The sequence below is a fragment of the Neovison vison genome, chromosome 2 (assembly GCF_020171115.1).
Source record: "Neovison vison isolate M4711 chromosome 2, ASM_NN_V1, whole genome shotgun sequence".
Taxonomy (NCBI): domain Eukaryota; kingdom Metazoa; phylum Chordata; class Mammalia; order Carnivora; family Mustelidae; genus Neogale; species Neogale vison.
The window spans coordinates 93,147,225-93,168,667 of record NC_058092.1 but is presented as its reverse complement, the minus strand read 5'-3'; positions in this window follow the sequence as shown (position 1 = coordinate 93,168,667).

Sequence of the window (21,443 nt, the reverse complement as noted above, 5' to 3'; positions counted from 1 at the left end):
CTGTGGGAAGGTCTGACGTTATTCTGATGGACTTTCCTCTGTACGTAAGTAATCTCTTCCCCTAGCTGCTTTCAAGAGCTCCTGTCTAAAACTATGATTCATCATTTTCACAATCAGGGATCTGGAGGTCTTTCTAGATTCTATGATCTTGGAGGCAGACCTTTCTGCCTCTAGGACACGAACGCTGGTTCCATGTGCCAGATTGGGAAAATTTTCATGGAGAATTTGCTCAACTATATGCTCTAGTCTTCTTTCTTTCTCCTCCCCCTCAGGGATTACAATAATTCTGATGGTGGAACGTTTCATGACTTCATTTATTTCCCTAATTCTGTTCTCATGGCTTCTAAGCTGTTTGTTCCAGGGTTCCTCCTGATCCCTTTTCTCTATCAGTTTGTTCTCTAGATCACTAGTTCTATCTTCTGCCTCAGTTACCCTAGCTTTTAGAGAATTTAGGTTAGATTGGAACTCATTGAGAGCACTGTAAACATCATCCTTGTTGGCTTTTACTTCTACCCTAATCAATTCCATTTTGTCATTAAAGGCTTTCTCCAACCTAGCTATTGCCTGGATAATTGTTAGCCTGAATTCCCTTTCTGACATATTGTTTATGTCCATATCCAATAGCTCTGATGGAGAGGTCACAGTCTCTCAATTTTTCCTCTGTTGGGCATTCCTCCTCCTAGTCATTTTGGTGAGAGATGGCTAATGGAATTTGTAGCTGAATGTATCAACCATGGTGCAGGCAAGGTGCACCCTGGAATGCTTCTGAGCAATTGGAAGTCCCCACCAAAAAGAAAGAAAAAAGAAAAAGAGAGAGAGAAAAAAGAAAAACTAAAAGAGAAGACCCAGCCTGAATGGGCCCCAAAGGTAAGATTTATAAAGTGTACAAACAAAAAAAAGACTGACAAAAGTAAATGACAAGAAAAAAAAAAAAACAGCCAAAATGAACCTCAAGTATAATATTTATATACTACCAGAACAAAAACAAATACACAGAAACACTGACAGAAGAAAAAGATGGGAGGGTGGTTATAAATTCTCAGTGTGGGCGAGGAAGGTTATTTTGATTAAAACTGGCTTATATATAGGGGTAGCATTGGTTGGGGAAAAGGGATTATTACCTTGAAGCTTATCTCTATATGAATAGTAAAAAATAAAATAAAATAAATTAAAAAACAGAAAAGCAAAAGAGTATCAAAAAAGTTCAAGTTAAAAGTGTAAGTTTTACAGGCGAAGTAAACACAACACCAGGTGAGGTAGGCACAAGGCAAGATTTATTAAAGGCACTCTCTGGTGAAGTTTTGGGGCTCAGGAGAAGGGGAGCCAGGAAAATCGTGTCAGGAGGAGATTGGGACTCTCTGGCAAAGTTCTGAGACCTGGGAAGGGGGAGTCGAGGAAGTCGCACTGGGAGGGAGTCAGCAGGGTCTTTTATCGGGCCAAGGCAGGACATGGGTTCACATCCATACATGGTAAGGTATTTGGTGATCAGAGGATATGGGGGATGGGGTCCTGATGCTCCTGTTTCCTGCATAGGTATCGAGTTATCTATAGAGTTGTGATCTGGGCATACATCCTTTTGGCCGGAGAGTCAAGGGTTAAGGAAAAGGGAGGACTGCAAGATGGCGGCCCCAGAGGTCATTTCTATTGTTCCTCCTGCATTCCCGGAGCCACCGACCCAACATTCCGACCTTTTTGGTGTAATAGGGGCGACGATTCAGATCTGGCTAGTTCCTGCTGGTGAAGGGGCATCGTTATATGGTCCTTCAGATGTGGGTAGGCGGGTATAGGGATGCAGGAGGAGTTGGTTGACAGTGTCCCTGGTAACCTCCTGGATGCAATCCTGAATAAAGCAAAGAACACAGGGGGTGATTAGTGCTAATAGGTAGAGGAGAATAAGGGGACTTAGGATCAGAAGGAGCCGTGTTGTTAACGGGGAGAGCCACCACTGAGAGGGGTTTATTTCAGGATGATGCTGGCCATGAAGGGAGTCACAGATTTTTGCCAGGGCATCAATACTGGTTTTGACTATACTGGATTCATTGATATAATAGCAGCATTCTTCATTGAGGAACAAACAGGTTCCTCACTTGTCTACGGTGAGCAGGTCCAGGGCTCGTTGGTTCTGTAGGGCTGCCTGGGCCACTGAGGTAATCTGTCATTGTAGGGATGCCAAGGACTTGGCTGAGGCCTCCACGGCTGTTCGGAGCTGTTTGGAGAAATCTCGGGTAGCATCTATGGATTGAGCTAGGGCCCTGGTGCCCAGCCCCGAGGCCACTAGGGAAGATGCCAAGGAGACCCCAATAACCAGGGGAAGAAACACAGCCCTTTTCTGTCACTGCAGGGGGTTAGTGGGGATAACCACTTCAGCTGTGTGTAGACAGTTGAGGGACCCAGGATATTGGGATGCATAGGAGGGTTTCTGAGAACTTGGGGGTTTTTGACAGAGTGCCATTGACCAAAAGAAACCTCCTGGAAGAGCATGAGTAGGGGAGGATGAATTAGTCAAATTGCATAAGGAGTGGTTTGTGGATGAGTTACAGAATGGGAGTACTGGGTTTTGAGGAAAAACAAACGGGAACGTTCTGTAGAGTGGTGGGTGCCGAGGAGGTACGAGTGGGAGTGGGTATGTTGAAAGGGTGTGGTAAGGGTACCATGATAAGGGGGTTGGTCCCAAGAGCTGCACAGATGAAACAGTGGGACAGGTTGCCCATACCAGAAACGTTGGTCAGAGTAAGGCCTTGTTGAATAAGTTTGAGCCAGGAAAATGGGTCAGAATCCTGAGAGGGAGAGGGGAATAGGGCATAGCAGATTGCTTGTTCCTGGGCCTGGATGGACTGCTACTGGCTATGGAGGTCCTGAGGAATTTTGGGAGAGTTTCTAACGTAGGCCCAGTAGATGTGCAAGGAGGTTGTTGGATATGAACCAAAGGACCATTTGTAAAGTTTGGCCTCAACTCCAATAGCCCATCATGGATCCCAAGGGTCAGGGATGGTGAGGTATCAAGCATTACTTCCATCAGTGGTAAAACGATGTCAGGAGCGTTGGTTTCCATGAATATCTACTCGGGCCTTATGCATTTTGCAGTAGATATATGGGCAGCCCCCATTTTTCTGGACCCAGTATGTTCAGCAGTTAGGATGGGTTTGGTCATAGACGAAGCAGATGTCAGGGTTGGAGTGCCCCCTCCAAATGGAAAGGAAGGCAGGAGTGGTAAAGTTGATAGAGGCCTGGCACCCCCTGGGCTGGCAATCGGTGGTAGCTAGTAGGCTAGACCATGCAATATCCCCACAGGTACAGTTTTCACTCAGGTAAAAGCACCACCTGAACTCAGGTGTGATGGATGAGTAGCTAGGGAGGGTTAGGAGGAAGGGGAGAGTGAGAAGAAGTACGGGTAATCCTCAACAGTGTAGGCCCCAGTGTTTGGGAAGTCTAGCCATCCTGTGGTGGGGTTGGTTTTAGATTGGAGATGTGTACCCACAGGTGGTGTCCTAGGAGTTTTGCCGCTGTGGGAGTTCTGAGAATAATAGTATAGGGGCCAGTCCACCTGGGCTGTAAGAACTTTGGGTGAAGTTCTCGTAGGTGAACTTGGTCCCCAGGATTTAGGGCCTGGGGGAAGTCTCCCCGGGCTGTTGGGGGCGGGGATGGTTGCATCTGCAACCTTAGGAGGTCTTGTAAGAGGGTCAGATAGGTCAGATAAGATAGGAGGGGTAGAGGAGAGGCAGGCAGGTTGTGATTGAGTAGGAAGGGTCTGCCATACAGGAGCTCAAAGGGGCTAAGTTCTGATGGGCTGCGGGGAGAGGCCCTAAGGTGGGTGAGTCCTAGTGGGAGAAGGGTTGGCCAAGAAAGGCGGGTTTCAAGAGTGAGTTTGGCAAGTTGTTCCTTGAGGAGGCCATTGGCCCTCTTGACCTTACCCGAGGATTGGGGGTGATAGGGTATATGGAGTTTCCAGGTGATGTTGAGGCTCTTGTAGATTTGTTGTGTGATGCTGGAGATGAAGGCTAGTCCATTGTCTGATTGTAGCGTTCGAGGGAGTCCAAATCTCGGGATAATGTGTTCAATAAGAAGTGAGGCGACCACATCTGCTCTTTCCCTAGCAGTGGGGAATGCCTCGACCCAGCCTGTGAAGGTGTCCACGAGAGTTAAGAGGTATCTGAAGGTTTTGTGTCAAGGCATGTGAGTGAAGTCGAGTTGCCAGTCCTCACCTGGCTGATGCCCACGGAACTGGTGGGTGGGTCCCAGTTGCAGAGGCTGCCCTGGGTGTTGACTGCAGAACAGGTTCTGCAGGCCTGGTGTACCTCCTTAATGGTCTTTTGGAGGAGGGGATGGTGAAAGAGAGGTTGGAGAAATTGGTATAGGGCCTTTGGACCAATGTGGAGAGACTGATGGATGTCAGTAATGAGGGTGTGGATTAGGCCATTTGGGAGAGCAATCTTGTCCTGGACGTAATACTATCCCTTGTCGCCTAATCTGCCACCTAATGTTTTGAGGGCCCGAGTCTCCTCATCAGAGTATGAGAGACTGTGAGGAGTGTTGAGAAACAGGAGAGGGGCTGGGGAGGAGTTTAAGGCTGTCTGTCAGGCAATAGAGTTGGTCTTCCTGTTCCCTAAAGAGATGGGGTCCTTGGAGGCCTGATGGCCATGGCAGTGGACAATAGCCACCTCGGTAGGGTAATTGAGAGCCTCGGAGAGTTTGGCAATAAGAGGCCCATTGACTATGGGGGTTCCCTTGGTCTTAAGAAATCCCCTTTCTTGCCAGAGGACAGAGTGAGTGTGAGTAATAAGGAAAGCATATTTGGAGTCAGTATAAATAGTGACCTGTTGGCCCTCAGATAAGTGAGGGGCCCTGGTGAGAGCCACGAGTTCTGCCTTTTGAGATGTAGTCCCAGTGGGAAGGGGGGCTGCTTCTATAACAGAGTCCAGGGTGAACACTGCATAGGCCACGTGTCGCCATCCATCTGGTGCTATGAGGGAGCTCCCATCCATGAACAGAGTGCAGTTGGGGTCAGGCAGTGGCTGGTCCAAAAGTCCTGGATGGGAGGGTGAGAGTTCTTCGAGGAGTTGAGAGCATGAGTGGGAAGGAGTGGGGGTAGACAAAGGTGTTGGCAAGAGAGTGGCAGGATTTAGGCGAGGGGAGACAGAGAGTGTGACCTGGGGGTTTTCTATGAATAGCTGGTGGTAGAGTTGGAGAAGGGGAAGGAGTGAGTTGTGCCAAGGATTTGTGGCTGACTAAGTCCATCAGTTGATGGGGAGAGAAGACCATGAGGGGCTGTCCTAAGGTAAGTTTGAGGGCCTCCTTTGCAAGAGAAGCGGCTGCCGCTAGGGCCCTGAGGCAGGGCTGCCATCCCTGGGCGGTGACATCTAGTTGCTTGGAGAGATAGGCCACTGCCCGGTAGGTGGGTCCAGTCGGTTGGGCCAGGAGGCTAGTAGCCAGCCCAGACCACTCATCAGTGAAAAGGTGAAAAGGCTTTGAAGGGTCAGGAAAGGCCAGACTTGGTCCTGAAATGAGATGGCTTCTGAGCTGGTAGAGCAGACGTCTGATGGAGCTTGGGTCAGAGGTCCCTGTGGTGTGTCTTTGGCGGCCCTGTATAAGGGCCAGGCAAGAATGGCAAAATTGGGGATCCAGTGTCTAAAGAAGCCCACCAGTCCTAGAAATGACAGTATATCATCTGCATTTTGAGGGGGTTGTAGGTCTTGTAGAAGGCAGATATGGTCTCCTGTGAGGGATTTGGAAGTGGGAGTTAGTAATATCCCCAAGTAGGTGACCAAGAGAGTACAGAGTTGGGCCTTAGCAGGCGTCACTTGGTATCCCTTGGAGCCAAGGAAATTGAGCAAAGTGGCGGTATCCTCCTGAGAGGAAGGGAGGGAGGGGCTGCAGAGGAGGAGATCATCTACATATTGGAGGAGAGTGCTGGCCATGAGGGTGCATTGTTGGAGATCTTTGGCCAGGGCCTGACCAAAGTTTTGAGGGCTATCTCAGAAGCCCTGGGGCAGGACCGTCCAGGTTAGCTGTCCAGAAACATGCATTTCCAGGTCCTCCCAGGTGAAGGCAAAGAGGAAATAGGAGTCCGGTTGAAGGGGGATAGTGAAGAATGCGTCCTTGAGATCCAGGACAGAGAAATGGGTAGTGTGTGGGGGAACATTGGAAAGGAGGGTGTAGGGATTGGGAACCACCAGATAGAGTGTGACTACTGCCTCGTTAATAAGTCTCAGGTCCTGTACCAGGCGCTAGGCTCCTAAGGGCTTTTTAACGGGGAGGATGGGGGTGTTGCATGGAGAGTTAATGGGGATAAAGAGACCCTGGGGCCAGAGACGATCGATGATGGGCTTAAGTCCTCACCGGTGCATCATCGAGATAGGGAACTGTGGGCAGGATGGAAATGTAGACTTGTCCTTGAGTTGTACCCTGACTGTAATGTGGTGGGTTGCTACTATAGGTCTGGAAATGTCCCATACCTGCGGGTCTACGGAGGGGAGAGAGTCCAGGATAGGGGACGGTCTGGAAATGTCCCATACCTGCGGGTCTACAGAGGGGAGAGAGTCCAGGATAGGGGACAAGTCAGAGGGGAGTAGAGGGAGGACGAGGTGAGCAGAAGTCAAGGGAGAGGGAGAGAGACAAATGGTGGCCTGAAGTTGTGGAGGATGTCCCTGCCTAGGAGGGGAACAGGGCAGGAAGGGATAATGAGGAAGGTAATAAAAACCAGTAATAAAAACCTTCTCGTGAGACCCTTTGGATGTATATCAGTGGGCCATATGCTTAGGAATGATTCTTGACACTATCTTGGAGGTTTAGAGATAAAGTTTCCTAAAGGAATTGTTAAAGAAGACTTACAGGATCCTGGATAGACCTGTTGGAGTAGGGGGTCAGTCAGGCTAGGATTGTCCTTAGCAAAACCTCAAGGTGAGAGCAGCTGAGTCCCCAGGGGAGAGCCACTCTGTCTGTTTCAAGGTCTTGTCAGTAGGTAAGGAATTTTAATGATTTTCTTCCGCCCCTGTGTCCCACTCCAGGCACCAAATGTAAAGTTTTATAGGCAAAATAAACACAACACCAGGAGAGGTAGGCTCAAGGCAAGATTTATTAAAGGCAATCTCCGGCGAAGTTTTGGGGCTCAGGAGGAGGGGAGCCAGGAAAGTTGCACCAGGAGGAGGTCGGCACTCTCTGGCAAGGTTCCATGACCTGGGAGGGGGAGTAGAGGAGGTCGTGCAGGGAGAGAGTTGGCGGGATCTTTAACTGGGCTAAGGCAGGGCATGGGCTCACATCCATACATGGTAAGGTATTTGGTGATCAGAGGGTATGGGGGGGCTCCTGATGCTCCTGTTTCCTGCAGAGGTATGGAGATATGACCTGGGTATACATTCTTTTGGCGGGAGAGTCAAGGGTTAAAGAAGGGGGGTGCTGGAAGATGGCGGCCCCAGCTATCATTTCTATTGTTCCTCCTGCATTCCCAGAGCCGCCAACCCAACAAAAAGATTATTATGGAATTTGTTGTACTGAACATCTCATTGTGATGATAAATAGGTCAAAAATTATTTTAAAAATTGAAAAAAATGTGGGAACAAATTAAAAATAAAAGTTGTATCTATGAAGTAGTTGTGGTTGTCCTCTTGGTTTTTGTTTGTTTTTGTTTTGTCTGGCTTTCTGGGGGAGGGGCCTGCCGCTTGGTTTTTCAGGCATTCTTTATTTTTTTTTTCCCAATTTATTTATTTTCAGAAAAACAGTATTCATTATTTTTTCACCACACCCAGTGCTCCATGCAAGCTGTGCCCTCTATAATACCCACCACCTGGTACCCCAACCTCCCACCCCCCCGCCACTTCAAACCCCTCAGACTGTTTTTCAGAGTCCATAGTCTCTCATGGTTCACCTCCCCTTCCAATTTACCCAAATTCCCTACTCCTCTCTAACGCCCCTTGTCCTCCATGCTATTGGTTATGCTCCACAAATGAGTGAAACCATATGATAATTGACTCTCTCTGCTTGACATATTTCACTCAGCATAATCTCTTCCAGTCCCGTCCATGTTGCTACAAAAGTTGGATATTCGTCCTTTCTGATGGAGGCATAATACTCCATAGTGTATATGGACCACATCTTCCTTATCCATTCATCCGTTGAAGGGCATCTTGGTTCTTTCCATAGTTTGACGACCGTGGCCATTGCTGCTATAAACATTGGGGTACAGATGGCCCTTCTTTTCACGACATCTGTATCTTTGGGGTAAATACCCAGGAGTGCAATTGCAGGGTCAAAGGGAAACTCTATTTTTAATTTCTTGAGGAATCTCCACACTGTTCTCCAAAGAGGCTGCACCAACTTGCATTCCCACCAACAGTGGAAGAGGGTTCCCCTTTCTCCACATCCTCTCCAACACATGTTGTTTCCTGTTTTGTTAATTTTGGCCATTCTAACTGGTGTAAGGTGATATCTCAATGTGGTTTTAATTTGAATCTCCCTGAGGGCTAATGATGATGAGCATTTTTTCATGTGTCTGATAGCCATTTGTATTTCTTGATTGGAGAAGTGTCTGTTCATATCTTCTGCCCATTTTTTGATGTGTTTGCCTGTTTCGTGTGGGTTGAGTTTGAGGAGTTCATTATAGATCCTGGATATCAACCTTTTGTCTGTACTGTCATTTGCAAATATCTTCTCCCATTCTGTGGGTTGCCTCTTTGTTTTTTGACTGTTTCCTTTGCTGTGCAGAAGCTTTTAATTTTGATGAAGTCCCAGAAGTTTATTTTCGCTTTTGTTTCCTTTGCCTTTGGAGACGTATCTTGAAAGAAGAGCCCTGATATGGACCCTCAACTCTATGGTCAATTAATCTTCGACAAAACAGGAAAAAATATACAGTGGAAAAAAGACAGTCTCTTCAATAAATGGTGCTGGGAAAACTGGACAGCTATATGTAGAAGAATGAAACTCGACCATTCTCTTACACCGTACACAAAGATCAACTCAAAATGGATAAAAGACCTCAACGTGAGACAGGAATCTATCAGAATCTTAGAGGAGAACATAGGCAGTAATCTCTTTTTCAGGCATTCTTGCTAGAGTCAAGTCCTCCTGCCTCTACAAAGAGGCTAGGCTCTGAGGAAACCGGTTTTTCAGGCTTTTGTTCTCTGGAGGTTTTTTTGTTTTTTCGTTTGTTTGTTTTTGGGTTTGGGGGCTTTTTTTCTCCCCTTGGCAGATTCTGGTGGTTCTTTGAAGGTTTAGAGGAAAGCAAACTGCACCCAGACCCCTGTCTCAGAGAGAAGTCTCAGTCTGTTCCCTTCTGGGTGCTCCAGAGCACATAAATTCCACCTCTGCTGCCAGCAGAGCACTTTCCCAGTCACGGTCTCAGGGGTCACAGTGATGAAGTCCTTGAACCTAGGTGAGGTTTGGTGGGGTGAGGTTCAGAGCCCATGGCTAAGAAAGAATTCTTAAGATGTCTTTGGTGCAAAAGGTGGTTTATTAGAGCACAGGGACAGGACCTGTGGGGAGACGGAGATGCTACCCTAGGGATGTGAGGAGTGGCTGGTTATATACACAGGAGTTGGGTAGGTGAGGACAAAGGGGTGTTTAGAAGGGCTATTGGGGTAAAGAAGACTGTCAGGATATTGAAGGCCTGGTTACTATCAAGCCAAGGCCGCTTTCCCTCCAATGAGGCACTATCATAAAGACAACCGGGAGTCTCCTGGTGGAATGTTACATTCCTGCTATCAAGCATCCTTGTTAGTGAGATTTAGGTTTAGAAGAAATTTAACTTTATTTACTTTTTCTTCTACCTCAGCCTCCTTCAGTTTTTTTTTTATGGAGGGGAGGGCGACATTAGGGCTTGAGGAACTGAGTTATATGCCTTTGGAAATTGGGCTATTGATAAGGTAACTTCTTTGTTGTAAATCTCAAGGACATTTGTAAACCAAGGGATAATTCTGCCTTGCAGGATTATGATCTCTGCAAGTTAACTATTTGTTTTTCTTTTAGGGCAGCCAGAGGTGCCTAAGGAGTGTCACACATATTACTGAGAGGAGTGGGTGGAGAGGGGGTGCAAGGAGTCAGCTTTTGCCTTGTCCTCAGCCAGCCTCCTGCTCCCTCATCAACAGGAGCTCCCACGTGTACCCAAAACCACGAGAAAAACTAGTCCAGAGAGCTGGCTTCCACTGGCAGAGCCACGGCTGTCTGGGCAGGTCCAGACCACCAGAGAGGTCCCAACCAGATATAGCACACTGAGATTTTCACGTTGGCCAGGGCTGGGAGCCTTCAGAATCTCCTGGTCCTAGAGAGCACTGGCTAGTCCCTGCAGGGACTTATCTCAGGGGAGGGTGTGGAGTGCGACTCAGTGCACATGCAGAGCACAAAAGACTGTGGTTCTAGAGAGCGCTGGCTGGTATCCACACCAGACTCACTCACAGGAGCCACCACCCAGATGCTCTCAGGCATGCCAGCGGCTCAGGGACCAAGACCTGGCTTCTTTGCTGCACTCTCTGGCTCAGCGCCAGTGATGGCCATCCTGGGACTGTGAGCTTAAGCCCCTGTCCCTAACTGCCCAATTCCAACAATTTCCCCTTAAGATCTTTTGCTCTTTTTGAGTGCCTTCAAGCAGACAACAAGTTAATGCTGGTCCCCAATCACAGGGCACTCTTGTATTGGGTTATTACTTTCCAAAGGGTCGCTTCTAGTGGCTCCCTCCCCCTTTTGTTTATCTTCCAATATCAGTCCGATGTTCCCACTCTGCTCTACCTGTCCACTGGCATCTTCTGCCCCCATAGAGATCCAGGAGCGTATAATTCAAATCTCAGGCTGATTTCATGGGAGCTCAGAGTTCTTTGGTGGTAATCAGCTCATTTTAGGAGACCAGTTGAAACCGCACCTCCTACTTCTTGGCCATCTTGTCTCCTCCCACCTCCTAAGCAGTCCCTTTTATTGTGAAATTTGTGGGGTGTTTTTTCCCCTCAGCTTTTACAAATGACTTCTCTTCCTGCTGTAGGTATTTGTCCTTCTCCATTTTTCCCCTCTTCTCCACAGCTCAAATTCATCCCATTCATATATGGACACTGTTGGAATGCTGCATTAGACTGTTTTTCTCTCAAAATCAATCTCTCTTCTTCTTCTTTTAACTATGAGTAAAATTTCCTTCTTTTTTTGCATTTTTAAATGTTTTAACATTTTAAATTTACATAATGAGTATACAATTTTAAAACTTTCTTCCTCACCCCATCCTACTTTTCTGTAGTTCATTTTGTCTAATATTCTGGCATTATGTAACCAATACATTCTTGAGTCATTATGAAAATATGAATTTAAAATGTTAAATTATCCTCGTGAAAACTGCAATTCTAATTGTTTTCATTCCTTTCATGCTATTAGTTCTTCTTGGTCATTCCTTACTCTGCTGTTGATTTCCATCATGTGTGTAGCAATAAGAAGACAATTTAGATTTGGGAACAAGCATCTACCATAGGATCTCTAATTCTTTCAGGAATTGCAATAAATTTCTGTTGAAGAGTGTAGTTCTCCATTGACCTGAGTAAAGTCTGTCATCTGGGTAATCTCTGTCCTCTGTGTAATCTAAAATGTCCAGATACAGGATACAGGACCAAGAGTGTGAGTGGAGGGGTGTCACTGATTCCACTTGTTCCATATATGGACTTCCTAGAAACCACTCTCAATCCCTGCTTCCCCCCACCCCCCTTTCTGCCTGCCTTGCTTTTTTCCAGAGCTGGATCTAGGAGCCTTTCCAGATGACCTGCCTGGCCACTTCTTTCTCTGCTTCATCAGTAAAGTGTCCACCATCTCTTATTCTCCCATAAATAGATTTAATTCTGTTATCCACTGTGCTCCCCATCCCCAGCTCACTCATACACCCACAGATTTCTTGACTGTGACAAGTACATTTAATAACCCTCACTTTTAAGTGGATCTAAAGATGGATACATGTTGATATATGTGCTCAGATCCCTCTTCAATAGTTATTTTTGTTCCTATTTTATCCATTCCTCTTTGGAATTTTCTTTTTCTATTTTTTGATGAACTTTATTTTGAAGCTACTGCCTATTTAGAAATAGCACAGTAAGGGGGGGGGGACAAGATGGCCGGGAAGTAGGAGGAGGCGCCTTTTCAACCTGTACCCTAAAGTGAGCTGATTACCTACCTAAGTACTCCGATCACCCATGAAATCAGCCTGAGATCAGAATTATACACATCTGGATCTCTACAGGGGCAGAAGACGCCATGGGCAGGTAAATCGGAGTGGGAATGGCGGACTGATATTGGAAGATAAACAAAAGGGGGAGGGAGCCACCAGAGGTGATTGGTTGGAAAGTAATACCCCTAATACGAGCGAGAGTGCCTTGAGTCTGGGGAACAGCATTAGCTTGGAGACTGGTTGAAAGCACTCCAAAAGAGCAAAGGATCACAGCGCGGAAATTGTGGGAATCAGGGCAGCTAGGGACAGGGGCTTAAGTCCCTGGTCCCAGGACAGCCTCCCCTGGCACTGAGCCAGAGAGAGTGCGGTGGAGAAACCAGGTCTTGGACCCTGAATCGCCAGCGCACCCGAGATTGCGTGGGGTCCGGCTCCTGTGAGGGGATGGGAGCCATGCCAGATGACAGAATGCAAGAGACCTGCTACAGAGCCTGAGATGCGCATGCCCCTCATCCTCCCCTGAGAGAGGTACAAAGGCCCAGCCAGCGCTCTTCAACCCACGCCATTGTTTCAGAGCCTAAGACGGGCGCCCCAAACTCTCCCCTGAGAGAAGTGTGCGAAGGCCCAGCCTGGTACTTTCGGACCTGCGCCCCATTCTCAGAGCCTGAGATGCGCGTGTGACTCACAGCCTCCCCTGAAAGAGGTGCGTGCAAGCCGGGCGCTCTTAGACCCAGAAAGACCAGGCACTCCCAGCCCGGGCCAGCCGGAAAATCCCAGTGTGCGATCACTGTTTGGAACCTCTCTGGCGGTCTGGAGCTGCCCACAGCCGCCGCTGCCATGGTTTTGGGTACAAGCAGAAGATCCTGCGTCCCCAGGGACCGCGACTCAGAAGCTGCTCTGCCAGCTGCCAAGGAAAAATTTATATGGGCTCTGCAAAACACACAGAAGAACAGACTGAGGCTTCTCTCTGAGAGGGAGGTCAGGGTGCAGTTTGCTTTCCTCTAAACCTACAAAAGCCATCAAAAGCGGTCAAGGCCAGAGGGGAAAAAAAAAGTGAACGAACATAAAAACCTCCAGAGAACAAAAGCCTGAAAAAACCGGTTTCCTCAGAGCCCACCCCCTTGAGGGGGACTGGAGGACTTAACTCAGGGAACATCATTGACTGAAAACCCACGTGGCAGGCCCCTCCCCCAGAAAACCAACAAGGAAAAAAAAAAAAAAGACTACAAGAGAACCACCACCACTACTTCATAGGACAACTTTTATTTTTAATTTGTTACCACTATTCTGGCTCTTTTTTTATATATAGATAATTTTTTAACCTATTTACCATCACAGTGAGCTGTCCAGTACATCAAATTCCATAATAACCTTCTAACCTGAACTTTTTGATATATACACCTATGTTTTTCTTTTGCATTTCTATTTTTTGAATTTACTTTTTTTAAAATTTTAGTTTAGTCTAGTTTATTCCTTTTTTATTTTTATTTTCTAATATTCATATAGAGTTAAACTTCAAAGTAATCCCCTTTCCCCAATCAATACTACCCCTATAGGTAAACCAATTTTTAATCCCCCTTTATCTTAGGAAAGTTGAGTTCTTTAACAAAGATATCAAGATACATCCAGGAAGAATCAAAACAACATTCCTCGCACACACTGAGATTTTATAACCACTCTCCCATTTTTTTCTTCCACCAGTGTTTCTGTGTTTTTGTGTTTGTCCTGATAGTATATAAATCTTACACTTGGGGTTCTTTTTGATGAGATTCTTTCTTTATTTGCATATATATATGCATATATATATTTTTTTCTCTTGTCATATACTTTTATCAGTCTTTTTGTTTCTCTGTTTTTGTTGTTATACTTCATAAATCTTACCTTGGGGCCCATTTGGGCTAAACCTTCTCTTTCATCTTCCCTTTCTTTCCTGTCTCTCTCTCTCCCTCTTTTTCTTTTTCTTCTTTTTTCTCTCATTTGGGTGGGGAATCCTGATTGCTCAGAAGTGTTCCAGGGTGCACCCTGACTGCACCACGGTTGATACATCCAGCTACATCTGTTCAGTCATCTCTTGCCAAAATGACTAGGAGGAGAAATCCCAATAGAAGAAAAATACAGAGGATGGACCTACTGCAACAGAGCTAACGGCTATCAACATAGACAATATGTCAGAAAGAGAATTTGGGCTAACAATTATCCAGGCAATAGCTAGGTTGGATAAAACCATGGATGACCAAACAGAATTGATTAGGGCCAAGCTGAAAGCGACCAGAGATGATGTTCACAATGTTAGGGCAGAGTTAAAAGCTACCAGGGCTGAGGTTCATAGTGCTCTCAATGAGTTCCAATCTAATCTAAATTCTCTCAAAGCTAGGGTAACTGAGACAGAAGATAGAATTAGTGATCTGGAGGACAAACAGATAGAGAGAAAGGATCAGGAGGAAGCCTGGAACAAACAGCTTAAAAGCCATGAAAATAGAATCAAGGAAAAAAATGATGCCATGAAACGTTTCAATGTCAGAATTATTGGAATCCCTGGAGGGGAGGAGAAAGATAAAAGTCTAGAAGATATAGTGGAACAAGTTCTTCATGAAAATTTTCCCAATCTCGCAAATGGAACCAGTGTTCATGTACTAGAGGCCGAACGGTCTCCACCCAAGATTATAGATTCCAAAAAGACATCAAGGCACCTGATAGTCAAATTGAAGAATCATAATTGTAGGTATAATCTCTTGAAAGCTGCTAGGACAAAAAGGCTCCTTACTTACAGAGGAAAGCCCATCAGAATAATGTCAGACCTGTCCACAGAGAGCTGGAAAGCCAGAAAGGGCCGACAAGATGGATTCAGGGCACTAAATGAGAAGAACATGCAGCCAAGAATACTTTATCCAGCAAGACTGACATTCAAAATGGATGGAGAGATAAAGAGTTTCCAAGACCGGCAAGGCTTAAAAGACTATGCAACCACCAAGCCGACACTGCAGAAAATAGTAAGGGGGGTTCTATAAAAGAGGAAAAATCCGAAGAATAGCATTGAACAGAAATACAGAGACAATCTACTGAAGGAAAGACTTCAAAGATAACACAATGTCAATAAAAACATATCTATCAATAATCACTCTCAATGTGAGTGGCCTAAATGTGCCCATAAAACAGCACAGGGTTGCAGATTGGATAAAATGGCAGGACCCATCCATATGTTGTCTACAAGAGACCCATTTCAAACCTAAAGATACACCCAGACTGAAAGTGAAGGGATGGAGAAGCATCTTTCATGCCAATGGGACTCAAAAGAAGGCCATATAGCAATTCTCATATCAAATAAAATAGATTTTAAACTAAAGAATGTGGTCAGAGATACAGAAGGACACTACATCATTCTTAAAGGGACTATCCACCAAGATGATCTAACAATTATAAATATCTATGCCCCCAATATGGGAGCAGCCAATTACATAAGAAAACTACTAATCAAGATAGTCATATTGATATGAATACATTAATAGTAGGAGATCTTAACACGCCTCTCTCAGAAATAGACAGATCATTGAAGCAGAAAATCAATAAAGAAACAAGAGCATTGAATGACACATTGGACCAGACGGACCTCATAGATATATACAGAACATTCCACCCTAAAACAATAGAACACTCATTCTTCTCAAGTGCACATGGAACCTTCTCAAGAGGAGACCACATACTGGGTCACAAATCAGGACTCAACCAATACCAAAAGACTGAGATTATTCCCTGCATATTCTCAGATCACAATGCTTTGAAACTGGAGCTCAATTACAAGGAAAAGTTCCGAAGGAACTCAAACACCTGGAAGCTAAAGACCACCTTGCTTAAGAATGCTTGGATCAACCAGGATATCAAAGAAGAGCTGAAACAATTCATGGAAACCAATGAGAATGAAGACACTTCGGTCCAAAACCTATGGGATACAGCAAAGGCAGTCCTAAGGGGGAAATACATAGCCATCCAAGCCTCCCTCAAAAAAATTGAAAAATCCAGAACATAGCAGCTGTCTCTACACCTTAAAAAACTGGAGAATCAAAAACAAATCAAACCAACTCCACACATAAGAAGGGAAATCATCAAGATTAAAGCTGAGATCGATGTGGTAGAAACAAGAGATACAGTAAAACGTATCAATGAAACTAGAAGCTGGTTTTTTGAAAGAATCAATAAGATCGATAAACCATTGGCCACACTAATCCAAAAAAAAAAAAGAGAGAAAGCCCAAATTAATAAAATTATGAATGAAGAGAGAGCGATTACAACTAACACCAAGGAAGTAGAAACAATCATCAGAAGTTATTATCAACAATTATATGCCAATAAGCTAAGCAAGCTAGATGAAATGGATACATTCCTGGAAAACTATAAACTCTCAAAATTGAACCAGGAAGAAATCGACAACCTGAATAGACCGATATCTAGTAACGAGATTGAAGCAGTGATCAAAAACCTCCCAAAAAAACAGGAGCCCAGGACCTGATGGATTCCCTGGGGAATTCTACCAAACGTTCAAAGAAGAAATAACACCTATTCTCCTGAAGCTGTTTCAAAAAATTGAAGCAGAAGGAAAACTTCCAGACTCTTTCTATGAAGCCAGAATTACCCTGATCCCCAAACCAGGCAAAGACCCTACAAAAAAGGAGAATTTCAGACCAATATCACTGATGAATATGGATGTTAAGATTCTCAACAAGATCCTAGCAAACTGGATCCAACAGCACATTAAAAAGATTATCCACCATGACCAGGTGGGATTCATCCCTGGGCTACAAGGATGGTTCAACATTCGCAAATCAATCAATGTGGTAGAACAAATTAATAAGAGAAGAGAGAAGAACCACATGGTCCTCTCAATTGATGCAGAAAAAGCATTTGACAAAATCCAGCATCCATTCTGATTAAAATGCTTCAAAGTATAGGGATAGAGGGAACATTCCTGAACTTCATCAAATCTATCTATGAAAGACCCACAGCAAATATCATCCTCAATGGGAAAAAGCTCACAGCCATCCTGTTGGAACCTGACAAGGATGCCCACTCTCACCACTCTTGTTCAACATGGTATTAGAAGTCCTAGCAAAGGCAATCAGACAACAAAGAGAAATAAAATGTATCCAAATTGGTAATGAAGAAGTCAAACTCTCTCTCTTCACAGATGACATGTTTCTTTATATGGGAAACCCAAAAGATTCCACCCCCAAACTACTAGAACTCATACAGCAATTCAGAAATGTGGCAGGATTCAAAGTCAATGTACAGAAATCAGTGGCTTTCTTATACACTAACAATGAAAATACAGAAAGGGAAATTAGAGAATCGATTCCATTTACTATAGCACCAAGAACCATAAGATACCTGGGAATAAACCTAACCAAAGAGGTAAAGTATATGTACTTGAGGAACTACAGAACACTCATGAAAGGAATCGAAAAAGACACAAAAAGTTGCTCTTGGATCAGAAGAATAAACCTTGTAAAAATGTCTGTACTGCCTAGAGCAATCTATACTTTTAATACCATGCCTATCAAAATTCCACTGGTATTCTTCAAAGAGCTGGAGCAAATAATCCAAAAATTTGTATGGAATCAGAAGAGACCCCAAATCACTAAGGAAATGTTGAAAAGCAAAAATAAAACTGGGGGCATCACGTTACCTGATTTCAAGCTTTATTACAAAGCTGTGATCACCAAGACAGCATGGTACTGGCATAAAAACAGACACATAGACCAGTGGAACAGAGTAGAGAGCCCAGATATGGACCCTCAACTCTATGGTCAATTAATCTTTGACAAAACAGGAAAAAATATACAGTGGAAATAAGACAGTCTCTTCAATAAATGGTGCTGGGAAAACTGGACAGCTATATGTAGAAAAAGGAAACTCAAACATTCTCTTACACCGTACACAAAGATAAACTCAAAATGGATAAAAGACCTCAACATGAGACAGGAATCCATCAGAATCCTAGAGGAGAACATAGGTAGTAATCTCTTCAATATCAGCCACAGAAACTTCTTTCAAGATATGTCTCCAAAGGCAAAGGAAACAAAAGCAAAAATGAACTTTTGGGACTTCATCAAAATCAAAAGCTTCTGCACAGAAAAGGAAACAGTCAAGAAAACAAAGAGACAACCCACAGAATGGGAGAAGATATTTGCAAATGACAGTAGAGACAAAAGGTTGATATCCAGGATCGATAAGAACTCCTCAAACTCAACACACACAAAACAGATAATCATATCAAAAAATGGGCAGAAGATATGAACAGACACTTCTCCAATGAAGACATACAAATGGCTATCAGACACATAAAAAAATGTTCATCATCACTAGCCCTCAGGGAGATTCAAATTAAAACCACATGGAGATACCACCTTACACCATTTAGAGTGGCCAAAATTAGGAAGACAGGAAACAACATGTGTTGGAGGGGATGTGGAGAAAGGGGAACCCTCTTCCACTGTTGGTGGGAATGCAAGTTGGTGCAGCCTCTTTGGAGAACAGTGTGGAGATTCCTCAAGAAATTAAAAATAGAGCTTCCCTATGACCCTGCCATTGCACTCCTGGTATTTACCCCAAAGATACAGATGTAATGAAAAAAGGGCCATCTGTACCCCAATGTTTTTAGCAGCAATGGCCATGGTCGCCAAACTGTGGAAAGAACCAAGATGCCCTTCCACGGATGAATGGATGAGGAAGATGTGGTCCATATACACTATGGAGTATTATGCTTCCATCAGAAAGGATAAATACCCAACTTTTGTAGCAACATGGATGGGACTGGAAAAGATTATGCTGAGTGAAATAAGTCAAGCAGAGAGAGTCAATTATCATATGGTTTCACTTATTTGTGGAGCATAACAAAAAGCATGGAGGACATGGGGAGTTAGAGAGGAGAAGGGAGTTGGGGGAAATTGGAACGGGAGGTGAACCATGAGAGACTATGGACTCTGAAAAACAATCTGAGGGGTTTGAAGTGGCGGGGGGGTGGGAGGTTCAGGGAACCACGTGGTGGGTATTATAGAGGGCACGGATTGCATAAAGCACTGGGTGTGGTGCAAAAATAATGAATACTGTTATGTTGAAAATAAATAAAAAATAAATTAAAAAAAAAGAAATAGCACAATAATTTTCAATTAAATAATTTCTTTTAAAAGTGTATTACTTGTTCTGTTACCATTTCTTCTTAAATCTTTTGTGTCTCTTCTAGGCTTAGTTTTGTCTTGACATAAACCATATGTAGTACTTTCTACCATAGTCTACCAGTAATAAACTTTCTTGTGCATTCTTTTGTCTGGAAATGGTCTTTTTTTCATTAGTTTTGAATGATGCCTTAGTGGCATATGAACACCTAAACTGTTATCACTGAGCACATGGGAAATGTTCTGTGGGGTCTGGTCTGTATTGTAAACGTGAATCCTGATATTGACCTAAATTTTTATCATGTTGTGTTTAGAATTACTACCCTTTCTCTCTGCTTTAATATTCTTTGCTTTAATTTTCTCCTTTTTTTTTTACTATAATGTACACATATAAGGAGTTCACCTGTGTGAACTGTGTATGGAGTCTGTCCTTGTGTATGGAGAGAGAGAGAGATACATGTATCTCTCTATCTATATTTTTATGGATGAATAACTTAACGTTCCTTGCTGTGAGGATTGATATTTTTCAAAAGTTCTAGAAAGTTATTAATTTTATTTCTTTTAATACTGCCTCTCAAAAATTTTTTTTCATTTTGTTGAATTTATACTATAATTTTTGATTCTATTTTGGTGTCTCACCCCTTTTTTCTTATTTTTTATAGTTTTTTAGAAATGATACCTATTAGATGTGATGGAACCACCAGTTAATAATACAATGGTAACTGTGTTGCAATATGTAAGTGGATAAAATCAATATATATACACCTTAAACTTCTGCAATGTTATACGTTGAATGAATGTAAAGGAATCTGAGGGAATCCCTATGGGCTGTGCTGAGGTCACTTGGTTCACTGCTACTTACTTACTTTCCAAAGGGTATAAAGATATTCTTCAGTTGTCCCTTTTTTCTAAGTATTCTGCTGAATTTGTAATTTACAAGAGCTGTATTTTAACTTACAGAAATTCTAATGGTTATATTACACATCTCCTTGCCAATTTCCCTAATTTCCAAATTTTTAAATATATTTTCTTCTTTAGGTTTGTAAACTGAGTCACTGTAGAATCTTTTCAGGTTTTCTGTTCCCTATTTTTTTTCAGTGCTTAAGTTTCATTGTTTATGCCTTTTTTTTTTTTTTAAGTTTTTATTTTGATTCCAGCATAGTTAGCACAGAGTGTTAAATTAGTTTCAGGTGTACAATACAGTGAGCAGTTCAACAATTTTATACATCACTCAGTGTTCATAGTGATAAGTGCACTCTTTAATCCCATCGCCTATCCCCTCCTTCTCCCTCCACTCTGGTAACCATCAGTTTACTCTGCATAGCTTGTTTCTTGGTTTCTCTCTTTTTTTACCTTGTTCATTTTGTTTTTCAAATTCTACCTGGAGGACATCTGGGTGGCTCAGTGGGTTGAGCCTCTGCCTTCATCTCAGGTCATGCTCTCAAGGTCATGGGATCGAGCCCCGCATTGGGCTCTCTGTTTGGTGGGGAGCCTGCTTCCCCCTCGATCTATGCCTGCCCCTCTGCCTACTTGTGATCTCTATCTGTCAAATAAATAAATAAAATCTTTAAAAAAAAATTCTACCTGTGGACTTCTGGGTGGCTCAGTCAGTTAAGCATGTGCCTTCGCCTTGGCTGGTGTTGCCTCAGTTCTGGGATCAAGTCCTGCAACAGGCTCCTTGCTCAGCAGGAGCCTGCTTTTTTCCCTCTGCCTGCTGCCTCCCCCCCCCCACCCTTGTGCACGTTCTCTCTCTCTCTCTCTCTCTCTCTTTCTCTCCCTCCCTGACAAATAAATAAATAAATAAATAAAATCTTTAAAAACTAATAAAAATAATAAATTCTACACATTGGTAGCTATATGGTATTGATCTTTCTCCAGCTTTTTTCACTTAACATTATATTCTCTAGCTCCATCCATGCTGTGCACATGGCAAGATTTCATTCTTTTAATGGATGAATAATAATCCATTGTGTGTAATATGTACACACACACACACACACACACACACGCACACAGCTTTTTTTTATCCATTCATCTATCTGTGGACACTGGATGCTTCCATAACTTGGCTATTGTAAATAATGCTACAATAAACATAGGAGTGCATGTATTCTTTTGAATTAGTGTTTTTGTGTTCTAGGGGTAAATACCCAATAGTGTGA